Consider the following 15,114-nt stretch of genomic DNA (forward strand, 5'->3'; position numbering starts at 1 on the left):
GTGAGACCAGAGACCGGGGGTGTGAGAGACCGGGAGTGTGAGAGACAGGGTGAGACGAGAGACAGGGGGTGTGAGAGACAGGGTGAGACGACATACCGGGGGTGTGAGAGACTGGGGGTGTGAGAGACAGGGTGAGACGAGAGACCGGGGGAATGAGAGACCGGGAGTGTGAGAGACAGGGTGAGACGAGAGAACGGGGGTGCGAGAGACGGGGGTGCGAGAGACAGGGTGAGACGAGAGACGGGGGGCTTGAGAGACCGGGGTTGTGAGAGACTGGGTGAGAAGAGGAACCGGGTGTGTGAGAGACCGGGCGTGTGAGAGACAGGGTGAGACGACATACCGGGGACGTGAGAGACCAGGGGTGTGAGAGACAGGGTGAGACGAGAGATCGGGGGAGTGAGAGACCGGGAGTGTGAGAGACAGGGTGAGACGAGAGACCGGGGGCGTGAGAGACTGGGGGTGTGAGAGACAGGGTGAGAATAGAGACCGGTGGTGTGACAGACCGGGAGTGTGAGAGACAGGGTGAGACGAGAGACCGGGGGTGTGAGAGACCGGGAGTGTGAGAGACAGGGTGAGACGAGAGACTGGGGGAGTGAGAGACCAGGGTTGTGAGTGACAGGGTGAAACGAGAGAATGGGGGTGTGGGAGACCTGGTGTGAGAGAGACAGGGTGAGACGAGGGACTGGGGGTGTGAGAGACCGGGTGTGTGAGAGACAAGGTGAGGCGAGAGACCGGGCTGTGAGAGACCGGGGGCGTGAGAGACCGGGGGCGTGAGAGACCCGGGGTGTGAGAGACAGGGTGAGACGAGAGACCGGGGGAGTGAGAGACAGGGGGTGTGAGAGACAGAGTGAGACGAGAAACCAGGGCGAAAGAGACAGGGTGAGACGAGAGACCGGGGGTGTGAGAGAGCGGGGGTGTGAGAGACAGGGTGAGACGAGAGACCGGGGGTGTGAGAGACCGGAGGTGTGAGAGACCGGGGGTGTGGGAGACAGGGGGAGTGAGAGACAGGGTGAGACGAGAGACCAGGGGTGAGAGAGACAGGGTGAGACGAGAGACTGGGGGCATGAGAGACCGGGGGTGTGAGAGGCAGGGTGAGACGAGTGACCAGGGGCGTGAGTGACCGGGGGTGTGAGAGACAGGGCGAGACGAGAGACCAGGGGCGTGAGAGACTGGGGGCGTGAAAGATAGGGCGAGACGAGAGACCAGGGGCGTGAGAGACTGGGGGCGTGAGAGAGAATCTGAGACGAGAGACCAGGGGCGAGAGAGACAGGGTGAGACGAGAGACCGGGGCCATGAGAGACCGGGGGCGTGAGAGACAGGGGGAGTGAGAGACAGGGTGAGACGAGAGACCAGGGGTGAGAGAGACAGGGTGAGACGAGAGACTGGGGGCATGAGAGACCAGGGGTGTGAGAGACAGGGTGAGACGAGAGACCGAGGGCGTGAGAGACAGGGTGAGACGAGATACCGGGGGTGTGAGTGACCGGGGGTGTGAGAGACAGGGTGAGAAGAGAGACCGGGGGCGAGGGAGACAGGGTGAGACGAGAGACCTGGGGCGTGAGAGACCGGGTGAAATGAGAGACCGGGGGTGTGAGAGACCGGGGTTGTGAGAGACAGGGTGAGACGAGAGAACAAGGGCGAGAGAGACAGAGTGAGACGAGAGCCCGGGGGCGTGAGAGACCGGGGGCGTGAGAGACCAGGGGCGAGAGAGACCGGGGGCATGAGAGACAGGGTGAGATGAGAGACCGGAGGTTTGAGAGACCGGGGGTTTGAGAGACCGGGGGCGTGAGAGACAGGGTGAGATGAGAGACCGGGGGCGTGAGAGACAGGGTGAGACGAGAGACCGAGGGTTTGAGAGACCGGGGGTGTGAGAGATCGCGGGTGTGAGAGACAGGGTGAGACGAGAGACCGGTGGTTTCAGAGAGACCGGGGGTGTGAGAGACAGGGTGAGATGAGAGACCGGGGGTGTGGGAGACCGGGGGCGTGAGAGACAGGGTGAGACGAGAGTCCGGGGCCGTGAGAGACAGGGTGAGACGAGGGACCGGGGGCGTGAGAGACCGGGTGAGCTGAGGGAGCGGGGGTGTGAGAGACCGGGGGTGTGAGTGACAGGGTGAGACGAGAGAACAAGGGCGAGAGAGAAAGAGTGAGACGAGTGCCCGGGGGCGCGAGAGACCGGGGGCGTGAGAGACCAGGGGTGAGAGAGACCGGGGGCATGAGAGACAGGGTGAGACGAGAGACCGGAGGTTTGAGAGACCGGGGGTTTGAGAGACCGGGGGCGTGAGAGACAGGGTGAGATGAGAGACCGGGGGCGTGAGAGACCGGGGGTGTGAGAGACAGGGTGAGACGAGAGACCGAAGGCGTGAGAGACAGGGTGAGACGAGACACCGGGGGTGTGAGTGACCGGGGGTGTGAGAGACAGGGTGAAAGGGAGACCGGGGGCGAGGGAGACAGGGTGAGACGAGAGACCTGGGGCGTGAGAGACCGGGTGAAATGAGAGACCGGGGGTGTGAGAGACCGGGGGTGTGAGAGACAGGGTGAGACGAGAGAACAAGGGCGAGAGAGACAGAGTGAGACGAGTGCCCGGGGGCGTGAGAGACCGGGGGCGTGAGAGACCAGGGGCGAGAGAGACCGGGGGCATGAGAGACAGGGTGAGATGAGAGACCGGAGGTTTGAGAGACCGGGGGTTTGAGAGACTGGGGGCGTGAGAGACAGGGTGAGATGAGAGACCGGGGGCGTGAGAGACAGGGTGAGACGAGAGACCGAGGGTTTGAGAGACCGGGGGTGTGAGAGATCGCGGGTGTGAGAGACAGGGTGAGACGAGAGACCGGTGTTTTGAGAGAGACCGGGGGTGTGAGAGACAGGGTGAGGTGAGAGACCGGGGGTGTGGGAGACCGGGGGCGTGAGAGACAGGGTGAGACGAGAGTCCGGGGCCGTGAGAGACAGGGTGAGACGAGGGACCGGGGGTGTGAGAGACAGGGTGAGATGAGAGAACAAGGGCGAGAGAGAAAGAGTGAGACGAGTGCCCGGGGGCGTGAGAGACCGGGGGCGTGAGAGACCAGGGGTGAGAGAGACCGGGGGCATGAGAGACAGGGTGAGACGAGAGACCGGAGGTTTGAGAGACCGGGGGTTTGAGAGACCGGGGGCGTGAGAGACAGGGTGAGATGAGTGACCGGGGGCGTGAGAGACCGGGGGTGTGAGAGATCGCGGGTGTGAGAGACAGGGTGAGACGAGAGACCGGTGGTTTGAGAGAGACCGGGTGTGTGAGATACAGGGTGAGATGAGAGACCGGGAGTGTGGGAGACCGGGGGCGTGAGAGACCGGATGAGACGAGAGACCGGGGCCGTGAGAGACAGGGTGAGACGAGGGACCGGGGGCGTGAGAGACTGGGTGTGAGAGGGACCGTGGGTGTGAGACACAGGGTGAGACGAGAGACCGGGGGCGCGAGAGACCGGGAGTGTGAGAGACAGGGTGATTCGAGGGACCGGGGGCGTGAGAGACAGGGTGAGACGAGAGACAGGGGGCGTGAGAGACCGGGGGCGAGAGAGACAGGGTGAGACGAGAGACCGGGGGAGTGAGAGAGCGGGGGTGTGAGAGACCGGGGGCGTGAGAGACAGGGTGAGACGAGAGCCAGGGGGCGTGAGAGACCGGGGGTGTGAGAGACAGGGTGAAACGAGAGAACGGGGGTGTGGGAGACCGGGGGTGTGAGAGACAGGGTGAGACCAGAGACCGGGATGTGAGAGACCGGGGGCGTGAGAGACCAGGGGTGTGAGAGACAGGGTGAGACGAGAGACTGGGGGCGAGAGAGACAAGGTGAGACGAGACACCGGGGGCATGAGAGACTGTGGGCGTGAGAGACCGATGGTGTGAGAGACAGGGGATGTGAGAGACAGGGTGAGACGAGAGACTGGGAGCGTGAGAGACTGGGGGCGTGAGAGACCGGGTGAGACGAGAGACCGGGGGAGTGAGAGACCGGGTGTGTGAGAGAATGGGTGACACGAGAGACCGGGGGTGTGAGAGACCGGGGGTGTGAGAGACAGGGTGAGACGAGAGACCGGGGGAGTGAGAGACCGGGGGTGTGAGAGACAGGGTGAGATGAGAGACCAGGGGCGTGAGAGACAGGGTGAGACGAGAGACCAGGGATGTGAGAGACCGGGGGTGTGAGAGACAGGCTGAGACGAGAGACTGGGGGAGTGAGAGACCGGGGGTATGAGAGACAGGGTGAGACGAGAGACCGGGGGCGTGAGGGACCGGGGGTGTGAGAGACTGGGTGAGACGAGAGACTGGGGGCGTGAGAGACCGGGGGTGTGAGAGACAGGGTGAGACGAGAGACCGGGGGTGTGAGAGACCGGGGGTGTGAGAGACAGGGTGAGACGAGAGACTGGGGGCGTGAGAGACAGGGGGCGTGAGAGACAGGGTGAGACGAGAGACCGGGGGTGCGAGAGACAGGGTGAGACCAGAGACCGGGGGTGTGAGAGACCGGGGGTGTGAGAGACAGGGTGAGACGAGAGACCGGGGGAGTGAGAGAGACAGGGTGAGTTGAGAGACCGGGGGTGTAAAAAGACAGGGTGAGACGAGAGACCGGGGGTGTGAGAGACCGGGAGTGTGAGAGACAGGGTGAGACGAGAGACAGGGGGTGTGAGAGGCAGGGTGAGACGACATACCGGGGGGGGGGAGACATGGGGTGTGAGAGACAGGGTGAGAGCAGAGACCGGGGGCGTGAGAGACCGGGAGTGTGAGAGACAGGGTGAGACGAGAGACCGGGGGTGTGAGAGACAGGGTGAGACCAGAGACCGGGGGGGTGAGAGACCGGGAGTGTGAGAGACAGGGTGAGACGAGAGACAGGGGGTGTGAGAGACAGGGTGAGACGACATACCGGGGGTGTGAGAGACCGGGTGTGTGAGAGACAGGGTGAGACGAGAAACCAGGGGCGAAAGAGACAGGGTGAGATGAGAGACCTGGGGTGTGAGAGACCGGGAGTGTGAGAGACAGGGTGAGACGAGAGAGCGAGGATGTGAGAGACCGGGCGTGTGAGAGACAGGGTGAGACGAGAAACCAGGGGCGAAAGTGACAGGGTGAGACGAGAGACCAGGGGTGTGAGAGACCGGGGGTGTGAGAGACAGGCTGAGACGAGAGACTGGGGGAGTGAGAGAGCGGGGGTGTGAGAGTACGGGGGCGTGAGAGACAGGGGGAGACGAGAGCCAGGGGGCGTGAGAGACCGGGGGCGAGAGAGACAGGGTGAGACGAGAGACCGGGGGAGTGAGAGACCGGGGGTTTGAGAGACCGGGGGCGTGAGAGACAGGGTGAGACGAGAGACCGGGGGAGTGAGAGACCGGGGGTGTGAGAGACAGGGTGAGACGAGAGACCAGGGGTGTGAGAGACCGGGGTGTGAGAGACAGGGTGAGACGAGAGACAGGGGGTGTGAGAGACAGGGTGAGACGACATACCGGGGGTGTGAGAGACCGGGAGTGTGAGAGACAGGGCGAGACGAGAGAGCGGGGGCGTGAGAGACAGGGTGAGACGAGAGACAGGGGGCGTGAGAGACCGGGGGCGAGAGAGACAGGGTGAGACGAGAGACCGGGGGAGTGAGCGAGCGGGGGTGTGAGAGACCGGGGGCGTGAGAGACAGGGTGAGACGAGAGCCAGGGGGCGTGAGAGACCGGGGGCGAGAGAGACAGGGTGAGACGAGAGACCGGGGGAGTGAGAGACCGGGGGTGTGAGAGACCGGGGGCGTGAGAGACAGGGTGAAACGAGAGAACGGGGGTGTGGGAGACCGGGGGTGTGAGAGACAGTGTGAGACCAGAGACCGGGATGTGAGAGACCGGGGGCGTGAGAGACCAGGGGTGTGAGAGACAGGGTGAGACGAGAGACTGGGGGCGAGATAGACAAGGTGAGACGAGACACCGGGGGCGTGAGAGACTGTGGGCGTGAGAGACCGATGGTGTGAGAGACAGGGGGTGTGAGAGACAGGGTGAGACGAGAGACTGGGGTCGTGAGAGACTGGGGGCGTGAGAGACCGGGTGAGACGAGAGACCGGGGGAGTGAGAGACCGGGTGTGTGAGAGAATGGGTGAGACGAGAGACCGGGGGTGTGAGAGACAGGGTGAGACGAGAGACCGGGGGAGTGAGAGACCAGGGGCCTGAGAAACAGGGTGAGACGAGAGACTGGGGGAGTGAGAGACCGGGGGTATGAGAGACAGGGTGAGACGAGAGACTGGGGGAGTGAGAGACCGGGGGTGTGAGAGACAGGGTGAGACCAGAGACCGGGGGTGTGAGAGACCGGGAGTGTGAGAGACAGGGTGAGACGAGAGACAGGGGGTGTGAGAGACAGGGTGAGACGACATACCGGGGGTGTGAGAGACCGGGGGTGTGAGAGACAGGGTGAGACGAGAGACCAGGGGCGTGAGAGATCGGGGTGTGATAGACAGGGTGAGATGAGAGAGCGGGGGTGTGAGAGACCGGGCGTGTGAGAGACAGGGTGAGACGAGAAACCAGGGGCGAAAGAGACAGGGTGAGACGAGAGACCGGGGGTGTGAGAGACCAGGAGTGTGAGAGACAGGGTGAGACGAGAGACCGGGGGCGTGAGAGACAGGGTGAGACGAGAGACAGGGCGCGTGAGAGACCGGGGGCGAGAGAGACAGGGTGAGACGAGAGACCGGGGGAGTGAGAGAGCGGGGGTGTGAGAGACCGGGGGCGTGAGAGACAGGGGGAGACGAGAGCCAGGGGGCGTGAGAGACGGGGGCCGAGAGAGACGGGGTGAGACGAGAGACCAGGGGAGTGAGAGACCGGGGGTGTGAGAGACCGGGGGCGTGAGAGACAGGGTGAGACGAGAGACCGGGGGAGTGAGAGACCGGGGGTGTGAGAGACAGGGTGAGACGAGAGACCAGGGGCCTGAGAGACCGGGGTGTGAGAGACAGGGTGAGACGAGAGACAGGGGGTGTGAGAGACAGGGTGAGACGACATACAGGGGGTGTGAGAGGCCGGAGGTGTGAGAGACAGGGTGAGATGAGAGACCGGGGGAGTGAGAGACCGGGAGTGTAAGAGACAGGGTGAGACGAGAGAACGGGGGTGCGAGAGACGGGGGTGTGAGAGACAGGGTGAGACGAGGGACGTGGGGCTTGAGAGACCGGGGGTGTGAGAGATCGGGAGAGACGAGGGACCGGGTGTGTGAGAGACCGGGGGCGTGAGAGACAGGGTGAGATGAGAGACCGGGGGCGTGAGAGACAGGGTGAGACGAGAGACCGAGGGTTTGAGAGACCGGGGGTGTGAGAGATCGCGGGTGTGAGAGACAGGGTGAGACGAGAGACCGGTGGTTTCAGAGAGACCGGGGGTGTGAGAGACAGGGTGAGATGAGAGACCGGGGGTGTGGGAGACCGGGGGCGTGAGAGACAGGGTGAGACGAGAGTCCGGGGCCGTGAGAGACAGGGTGAGACGAGGGACCGGGGGCGTGAGAGACCGGGTGAGCTGAGGGAGCGGGGGTGTGAGAGACCGGGGGTGTGAGTGACAGGGTGAGACGAGAGAACAAGGGCGAGAGAGAAAGAGTGAGACGAGTGCCCGGGGGCGCGAGAGACCGGGGGCGTGAGAGACCAGGGGTGAGAGAGACCGGGGGCATGAGAGACAGGGTGAGACGAGAGACCGGAGGTTTGAGAGACCGGGGGTTTGAGAGACCGGGGGCGTGAGAGACAGGGTGAGATGAGAGACCGGGGGCGTGAGAGACCGGGGGTGTGAGAGACAGGGTGAGACGAGAGACCGAAGGCGTGAGAGACAGGGTGAGACGAGACACCGGGGGTGTGAGTGACCGGGGGTGTGAGAGACAGGGTGAAAGGGAGACCGGGGGCGAGGGAGACAGGGTGAGACGAGAGACCTGGGGCGTGAGAGACCGGGTGAAATGAGAGACCGGGGGTGTGAGAGACCGGGGGTGTGAGAGACAGGGTGAGACGAGAGAACAAGGGCGAGAGAGACAGAGTGAGACGAGTGCCCGGGGGCGTGAGAGACCGGGGGCGTGAGAGACCAGGGGCGAGAGAGACCGGGGGCATGAGAGACAGGGTGAGATGAGAGACCGGAGGTTTGAGAGACCGGGGGTTTGAGAGACCGGGGGCGTGAGAGACAGGGTGAGATGAGAGACCGGGGGCGTGAGAGACAGGGTGAGACGAGAGACCGAGGGTTTGAGAGACCGGGGGTGTGAGAGATCGCGGGTGTGAGAGACAGGGTGAGACGAGAGACCGGTGTTTTGAGAGAGACCGGGGGTGTGAGAGACAGGGTGAGGTGAGAGACCGGGGGTGTGGGAGACCGGGGGCGTGAGAGACAGGGTGAGACGAGAGTCCGGGGCCGTGAGAGACAGGGTGAGACGAGGGACCGGGGGTGTGAGAGACAGGGTGAGATGAGAGAACAAGGGCGAGAGAGAAAGAGTGAGACGAGTGCCCGGGGGCGTGAGAGACCGGGGGCGTGAGAGACCAGGGGTGAGAGAGACCGGGGGCATGAGAGACAGGGTGAGACGAGAGACCGGAGGTTTGAGAGACCGGGGGTTTGAGAGACCGGGGGCGTGAGAGACAGGGTGAGATGAGTGACCGGGGGCGTGAGAGACCGGGGGTGTGAGAGATCGCGGGTGTGAGAGACAGGGTGAGACGAGAGACCGGTGGTTTGAGAGAGACCGGGTGTGTGAGATACAGGGTGAGATGAGAGACCGGGAGTGTGGGAGACCGGGGGCGTGAGAGACCGGATGAGACGAGAGACCGGGGCCGTGAGAGACAGGGTGAGACGAGGGACCGGGGGCGTGAGAGACTGGGTGTGAGAGGGACCGTGGGTGTGAGACACAGGGTGAGACGAGAGACCGGGGGCGCGAGAGACCGGGAGTGTGAGAGACAGGGTGATTCGAGGGACCGGGGGCGTGAGAGACAGGGTGAGACGAGAGACAGGGGGCGTGAGAGACCGGGGGCGAGAGAGACAGGGTGAGACGAGAGACCGGGGGAGTGAGAGAGCGGGGGTGTGAGAGACCGGGGGCGTGAGAGACAGGGTGAGACGAGAGCCAGGGGGCGTGAGAGACCGGGGGTGTGAGAGACAGGGTGAAATGAGAGAACGGGGGTGTGGGAGACCGGGGGTGTGAGAGACAGGGTGAGACCAGAGACCGGGATGTGAGAGACCGGGGGCGTGAGAGACCAGGGGTGTGAGAGACAGGGTGAGACGAGAGACTGGGGGCGAGAGAGACAAGGTGAGACGAGACACCGGGGGCATGAGAGACTGTGGGCGTGAGAGACCGATGGTGTGAGAGACAGGGGATGTGAGAGACAGGGTGAGACGAGAGACTGGGAGCGTGAGAGACTGGGGGCGTGAGAGACCGGGTGAGACGAGAGACCGGGGGAGTGAGAGACCGGGTGTGTGAGAGAATGGGTGACACGAGAGACCGGGGGTGTGAGAGACCGGGGGTGTGAGAGACAGGGTGAGACGAGAGACCGGGGGAGTGAGAGACCGGGGGTGTGAGAGACAGGGTGAGATGAGAGACCAGGGGCGTGAGAGACAGGGTGAGACGAGAGACCAGGGATGTGAGAGACCGGGGGTGTGAGAGACAGGCTGAGACGAGAGACTGGGGGAGTGAGAGACCGGGGGCGTGAGAGACAGGGTGAAACGAGAGAACGGGGGTGTGGGAGACCGGGGGTGTGAGAGACAGGGTGAGACCAGAGACCGGGATGTGAGAGACCGGGGGCGTGAGAGACCAGGGGTGTGAGAGACAGGGTGAGACGAGAGACTGGGGGCGAGATAGACAAGGTGAGACGAGACACCGGGGGCGTGAGAGACTGTGGGCGTGAGAGACCGATGGTGTGAGAGACAGGGGGTGTGAGAGACAGGGTGAGACGAGAGACTGGGGTCGTGAGAGACTGGGGGCGTGAGAGACCGGGTGAGACGAGAGACCGGGGGAGTGAGAGACCGGGTGTGTGAGAGAATGGGTGAGACGAGAGACCGGGGGTGTGAGAGACAGGGTGAGACGAGAGACCGGGGGAGTGAGAGACCAGGGGCCTGAGAAACAGGGTGAGACGAGAGACTGGGGGAGTGAGAGACCGGGGGTATGAGAGACAGGGTGAGACGAGAGACTGGGGGAGTGAGAGACCGGGGGTGTGAGAGACAGGGTGAGACCAGAGACCGGGGGTGTGAGAGACCGGGAGTGTGAGAGACAGGGTGAGACGAGAGACAGGGGGTGTGAGAGACAGGGTGAGACGACATACCGGGGGTGTGAGAGACCGGGGGTGTGAGAGACAGGGTGAGACGAGAGACCAGGGGCGTGAGAGATCGGGGTGTGATAGACAGGGTGAGATGAGAGAGCGGGGGTGTGAGAGACCGGGCGTGTGAGAGACAGGGTGAGACGAGAAACCAGGGGCGAAAGAGACAGGGTGAGACGAGAGACCGGGGGTGTGAGAGACCAGGAGTGTGAGAGACAGGGTGAGACGAGAGACCGGGGGCGTGAGAGACAGGGTGAGACGAGAGACAGGGCGCGTGAGAGACCGGGGGCGAGAGAGACAGGGTGAGACGAGAGACAGGGGGAGTGAGAGAGCGGGGGTGTGAGAGACCGGGGGCGTGAGAGACAGGGGGAGACGAGAGCCAGGGGGCGTGAGAGACGGGGGCCGAGAGAGACGGGGTGAGACGAGAGACCAGGGGAGTGAGAGACCGGGGGTGTGAGAGACCGGGGGCGTGAGAGACAGGGTGAGACGAGAGACCGGGGGAGTGAGAGACCGGGGGTGTGAGAGACAGGGTGAGACGAGAGACCAGGGGCCTGAGAGACCGGGGTGTGAGAGACAGGGTGAGACGAGAGACAGGGGGTGTGAGAGACAGGGTGAGACGACATACAGGGGGTGTGAGAGGCCGGAGGTGTGAGAGACAGGGTGAGATGAGAGACCGGGGGAGTGAGAGACCGGGAGTGTAAGAGACAGGGTGAGACGAGAGAACGGGGGTGCGAGAGACGGGGGTGTGAGAGACAGGGTGAGACGAGGGACGTGGGGCTTGAGAGACCGGGGGTGTGAGAGATCGGGAGAGACGAGGGACCGGGTGTGTGAGAGACCGGGGGCGTGAGAGACAGGGTGAGATGAGAGACCGGGGGCGTGAGAGACAGGGTGAGACGAGAGACCGAGGGTTTGAGAGACCGGGGGTGTGAGAGATCGCGGGTGTGAGAGACAGGGTGAGACGAGAGACCGGTGGTTTCAGAGAGACCGGGGGTGTGAGACACAGGGTGAGATGAGAGACCGGGGGTGTGGGAGACCGGGGGCGTGAGAGACAGGGTGAGACGAGAGTCCGGGGCCGTGAGAGACAGGGTGAGACGAGGGACCGGGGGCGTGAGAGACCGGGTGAGCTGAGGGAGCGGGGGTGTGAGAGACCGGGGGTGTGAGTGACAGGGTGAGACGAGAGAACAAGGGCGAGAGAGAAAGAGTGAGACGAGTGCCCGGGGGCGCGAGAGACCGGGGGCGTGAGAGACCAGGGGTGAGAGAGACCGGGGGCATGAGAGACAGGGTGAGACGAGAGACCGGAGGTTTGAGAGACCGGGGGTTTGAGAGACCGGGGGCGTGAGAGACAGGGTGAGATGAGAGACCGGGGGCGTGAGAGACCGGGGGTGTGAGAGACAGGGTGAGACGAGAGACCGAAGGCGTGAGAGACAGGGTGAGACGAGACACCGGGGGTGTGAGTGACCGGGGGTGTGAGAGACAGGGTGAAAGGGAGACCGGGGGCGAGGGAGACAGGGTGAGACGAGAGACCTGGGGCGTGAGAGACCGGGTGAAATGAGAGACCGGGGGTGTGAGAGACCGGGGGTGTGAGAGACAGGGTGAGACGAGAGAACAAGGGCGAGAGAGACAGAGTGAGACGAGTGCCCGGGGGCGTGAGAGACCGGGGGCGTGAGAGACCAGGGGCGAGAGAGACCGGGGGCATGAGAGACAGGGTGAGATGAGAGACCGGAGGTTTGAGAGACCGGGGGTTTGAGAGACTGGGGGCGTGAGAGACAGGGTGAGATGAGAGACCGGGGGCGTGAGAGACAGGGTGAGACGAGAGACCGAGGGTTTGAGAGACCGGGGGTGTGAGAGATCGCGGGTGTGAGAGACAGGGTGAGACGAGAGACCGGTGTTTTGAGAGAGACCGGGGGTGTGAGAGACAGGGTGAGGTGAGAGACCGGGGGTGTGGGAGACCGGGGGCGTGAGAGACAGGGTGAGACGAGAGTCCGGGGCCGTGAGAGACAGGGTGAGACGAGGGACCGGGGGTGTGAGAGACAGGGTGAGATGAGAGAACAAGGGCGAGAGAGAAAGAGTGAGACGAGTGCCCGGGGGCGTGAGAGACCGGGGGCGTGAGAGACCAGGGGTGAGAGAGACCGGGGGCATGAGAGACAGGGTGAGACGAGAGACCGGAGGTTTGAGAGACCGGGGGTTTGAGAGACCGGGGGCGTGAGAGACAGGGTGAGATGAGTGACCGGGGGCGTGAGAGACCGGGGGTGTGAGAGATCGCGGGTGTGAGAGACAGGGTGAGACGAGAGACCGGTGGTTTGAGAGAGACCGGGTGTGTGAGATACAGGGTGAGATGAGAGACCGGGAGTGTGGGAGACCGGGGGCGTGAGAGACCGGGGGCGTGAGAGACCAGGGGCGAGAGAGACCGGGGGCATGAGAGACAGGGTGAGATGAGAGACCGGAGGTTTGAGAGACCGGGGGTTTGAGAGACCGGGGGCGTGAGAGACAGGGTGAGATGAGAGACCGGGGGCGTGAGAGACAGGGTGAGACGAGAGACCGAGGGTTTGAGAGACCGGGGGTGTGAGAGATCGCGGGTGTGAGAGACAGGGTGAGACGAGAGACCGGTGTTTTGAGAGAGACCGGGGGTGTGAGAGACAGGGTGAGGTGAGAGACCGGGGGTGTGGGAGACCGGGGGCGTGAGAGACAGGGTGAGACGAGAGTCCGGGGCCGTGAGAGACAGGGTGAGACGAGGGACCGGGGGTGTGAGAGACAGGGTGAGATGAGAGAACAAGGGCGAGAGAGAAAGAGTGAGACGAGTGCCCGGGGGCGTGAGAGACCGGGGGCGTGAGAGACCAGGGGTGAGAGAGACCGGGGGCATGAGAGACAGGGTGAGACGAGAGACCGGAGGTTTGAGAGACCGGGGGTTTGAGAGACCGGGGGCGTGAGAGACAGGGTGAGATGAGTGACCGGGGGCGTGAGAGACCGGGGGTGTGAGAGATCGCGGGTGTGAGAGACAGGGTGAGACGAGAGACCGGTGGTTTGAGAGAGACCGGGTGTGTGAGATACAGGGTGAGATGAGAGACCGGGAGTGTGGGAGACCGGGGGCGTGAGAGACCGGATGAGACGAGAGACCGGGGCCGTGAGAGACAGGGTGAGACGAGGGACCGGGGGCGTGAGAGACTGGGTGTGAGAGGGACCGTGGGTGTGAGACACAGGGTGAGACGAGAGACCGGGGGCGCGAGAGACCGGGAGTGTGAGAGACAGGGTGATTCGAGGGACCGGGGGCGTGAGAGACAGGGTGAGACGAGAGACAGGGGGCGTGAGAGACCGGGGGCGAGAGAGACAGGGTGAGACGAGAGACCGGGGGAGTGAGAGAGCGGGGGTGTGAGAGACCGGGGGCGTGAGAGACAGGGTGAGACGAGAGCCAGGGGGCGTGAGAGACCGGGGGTGTGAGAGACAGGGTGAAACGAGAGAACGGGGGTGTGGGAGACCGGGGGTGTGAGAGACAGGGTGAGACCAGAGACCGGGATGTGAGAGACCGGGGGCGTGAGAGACCAGGGGTGTGAGAGACAGGGTGAGACGAGAGACTGGGGGCGAGAGAGACAAGGTGAGACGAGACACCGGGGGCATGAGAGACTGTGGGCGTGAGAGACCGATGGTGTGAGAGACAGGGGATGTGAGAGACAGGGTGAGACGAGAGACTGGGAGCGTGAGAGACTGGGGGCGTGAGAGACCGGGTGAGACGAGAGACCGGGGGAGTGAGAGACCGGGTGTGTGAGAGAATGGGTGACACGAGAGACCGGGGGTGTGAGAGACCGGGGGTGTGAGAGACAGGGTGAGACGAGAGACCGGGGGAGTGAGAGACCGGGGGTGTGAGAGACAGGGTGAGATGAGAGACCAGGGGCGTGAGAGACAGGGTGAGACGAGAGACCAGGGATGTGAGAGACCGGGGGTGTGAGAGACAGGCTGAGACGAGAGACTGGGGGAGTGAGAGACCGGGGGTATGAGAGACAGGGTGAGACGAGAGACCGGGGGCGTGAGGGACCGGGGGTGTGAGAGACTGGGTGAGACGAGAGACTGGGGGCGTGAGAGACCGGGGGTGTGAGAGACAGGGTGAGACGAGAGACCGGGGGTGTGAGAGACCGGGGGTGTGAGAGACAGGGTGAGACGAGAGACTGGGGGCGTGAGAGACAGGGGGCGTGAGAGACAGGGTGAGACGAGAGACCGGGGGTGCGAGAGACAGGGTGAGACCAGAGACCGGGGGTGTGAGAGACCGGGGGTGTGAGAGACAGGGTGAGACGAGAGACCGGGGGAGTGAGAGAGACAGGGTGAGTTGAGAGACCGGGGGTGTAAAAAGACAGGGTGAGACGAGAGACCGGGGGTGTGAGAGACCGGGAGTGTGAGAGACAGGGTGAGACGAGAGACAGGGGGTGTGAGAGGCAGGGTGAGACGACATACCGGGGGGGGGGAGACATGGGGTGTGAGAGACAGGGTGAGAGCAGAGACCGGGGGCGTGAGAGACCGGGAGTGTGAGAGACAGGGTGAGACGAGAGACCGGGGGTGTGAGAGACAGGGTGAGACCAGAGACCGGGGGGGTGAGAGACCGGGAGTGTGAGAGACAGGGTGAGACGAGAGACAGGGGGTGTGAGAGACAGGGTGAGACGACATACCGGGGGTGTGAGAGACCTGGTGTGTGAGAGACAGGGTGAGACGAGAAACCAGGGGCGAAAGAGACAGGGTGAGATGAGAGACCTGGGGTGTGAGAGACCGGGAGTGTGAGAGACAGGGTGAGACGAGAGAGCGAGGATGTGAGAGACCGGGCGTGTGAGAGACAGGGTGAGACGAGAAACCAGGGGCGAAAGTGACAGGGTGAGACGAGAGACCAGGGGTGTGAGAGACCGGGGGTGTGAGAGACAGGCTGAGACGAGA

The sequence above is a fragment of the Chiloscyllium punctatum genome, chromosome 14 (genome assembly GCF_047496795.1).
Source record: "Chiloscyllium punctatum isolate Juve2018m chromosome 14, sChiPun1.3, whole genome shotgun sequence".
Classification (NCBI taxonomy): domain Eukaryota; kingdom Metazoa; phylum Chordata; class Chondrichthyes; order Orectolobiformes; family Hemiscylliidae; genus Chiloscyllium; species Chiloscyllium punctatum.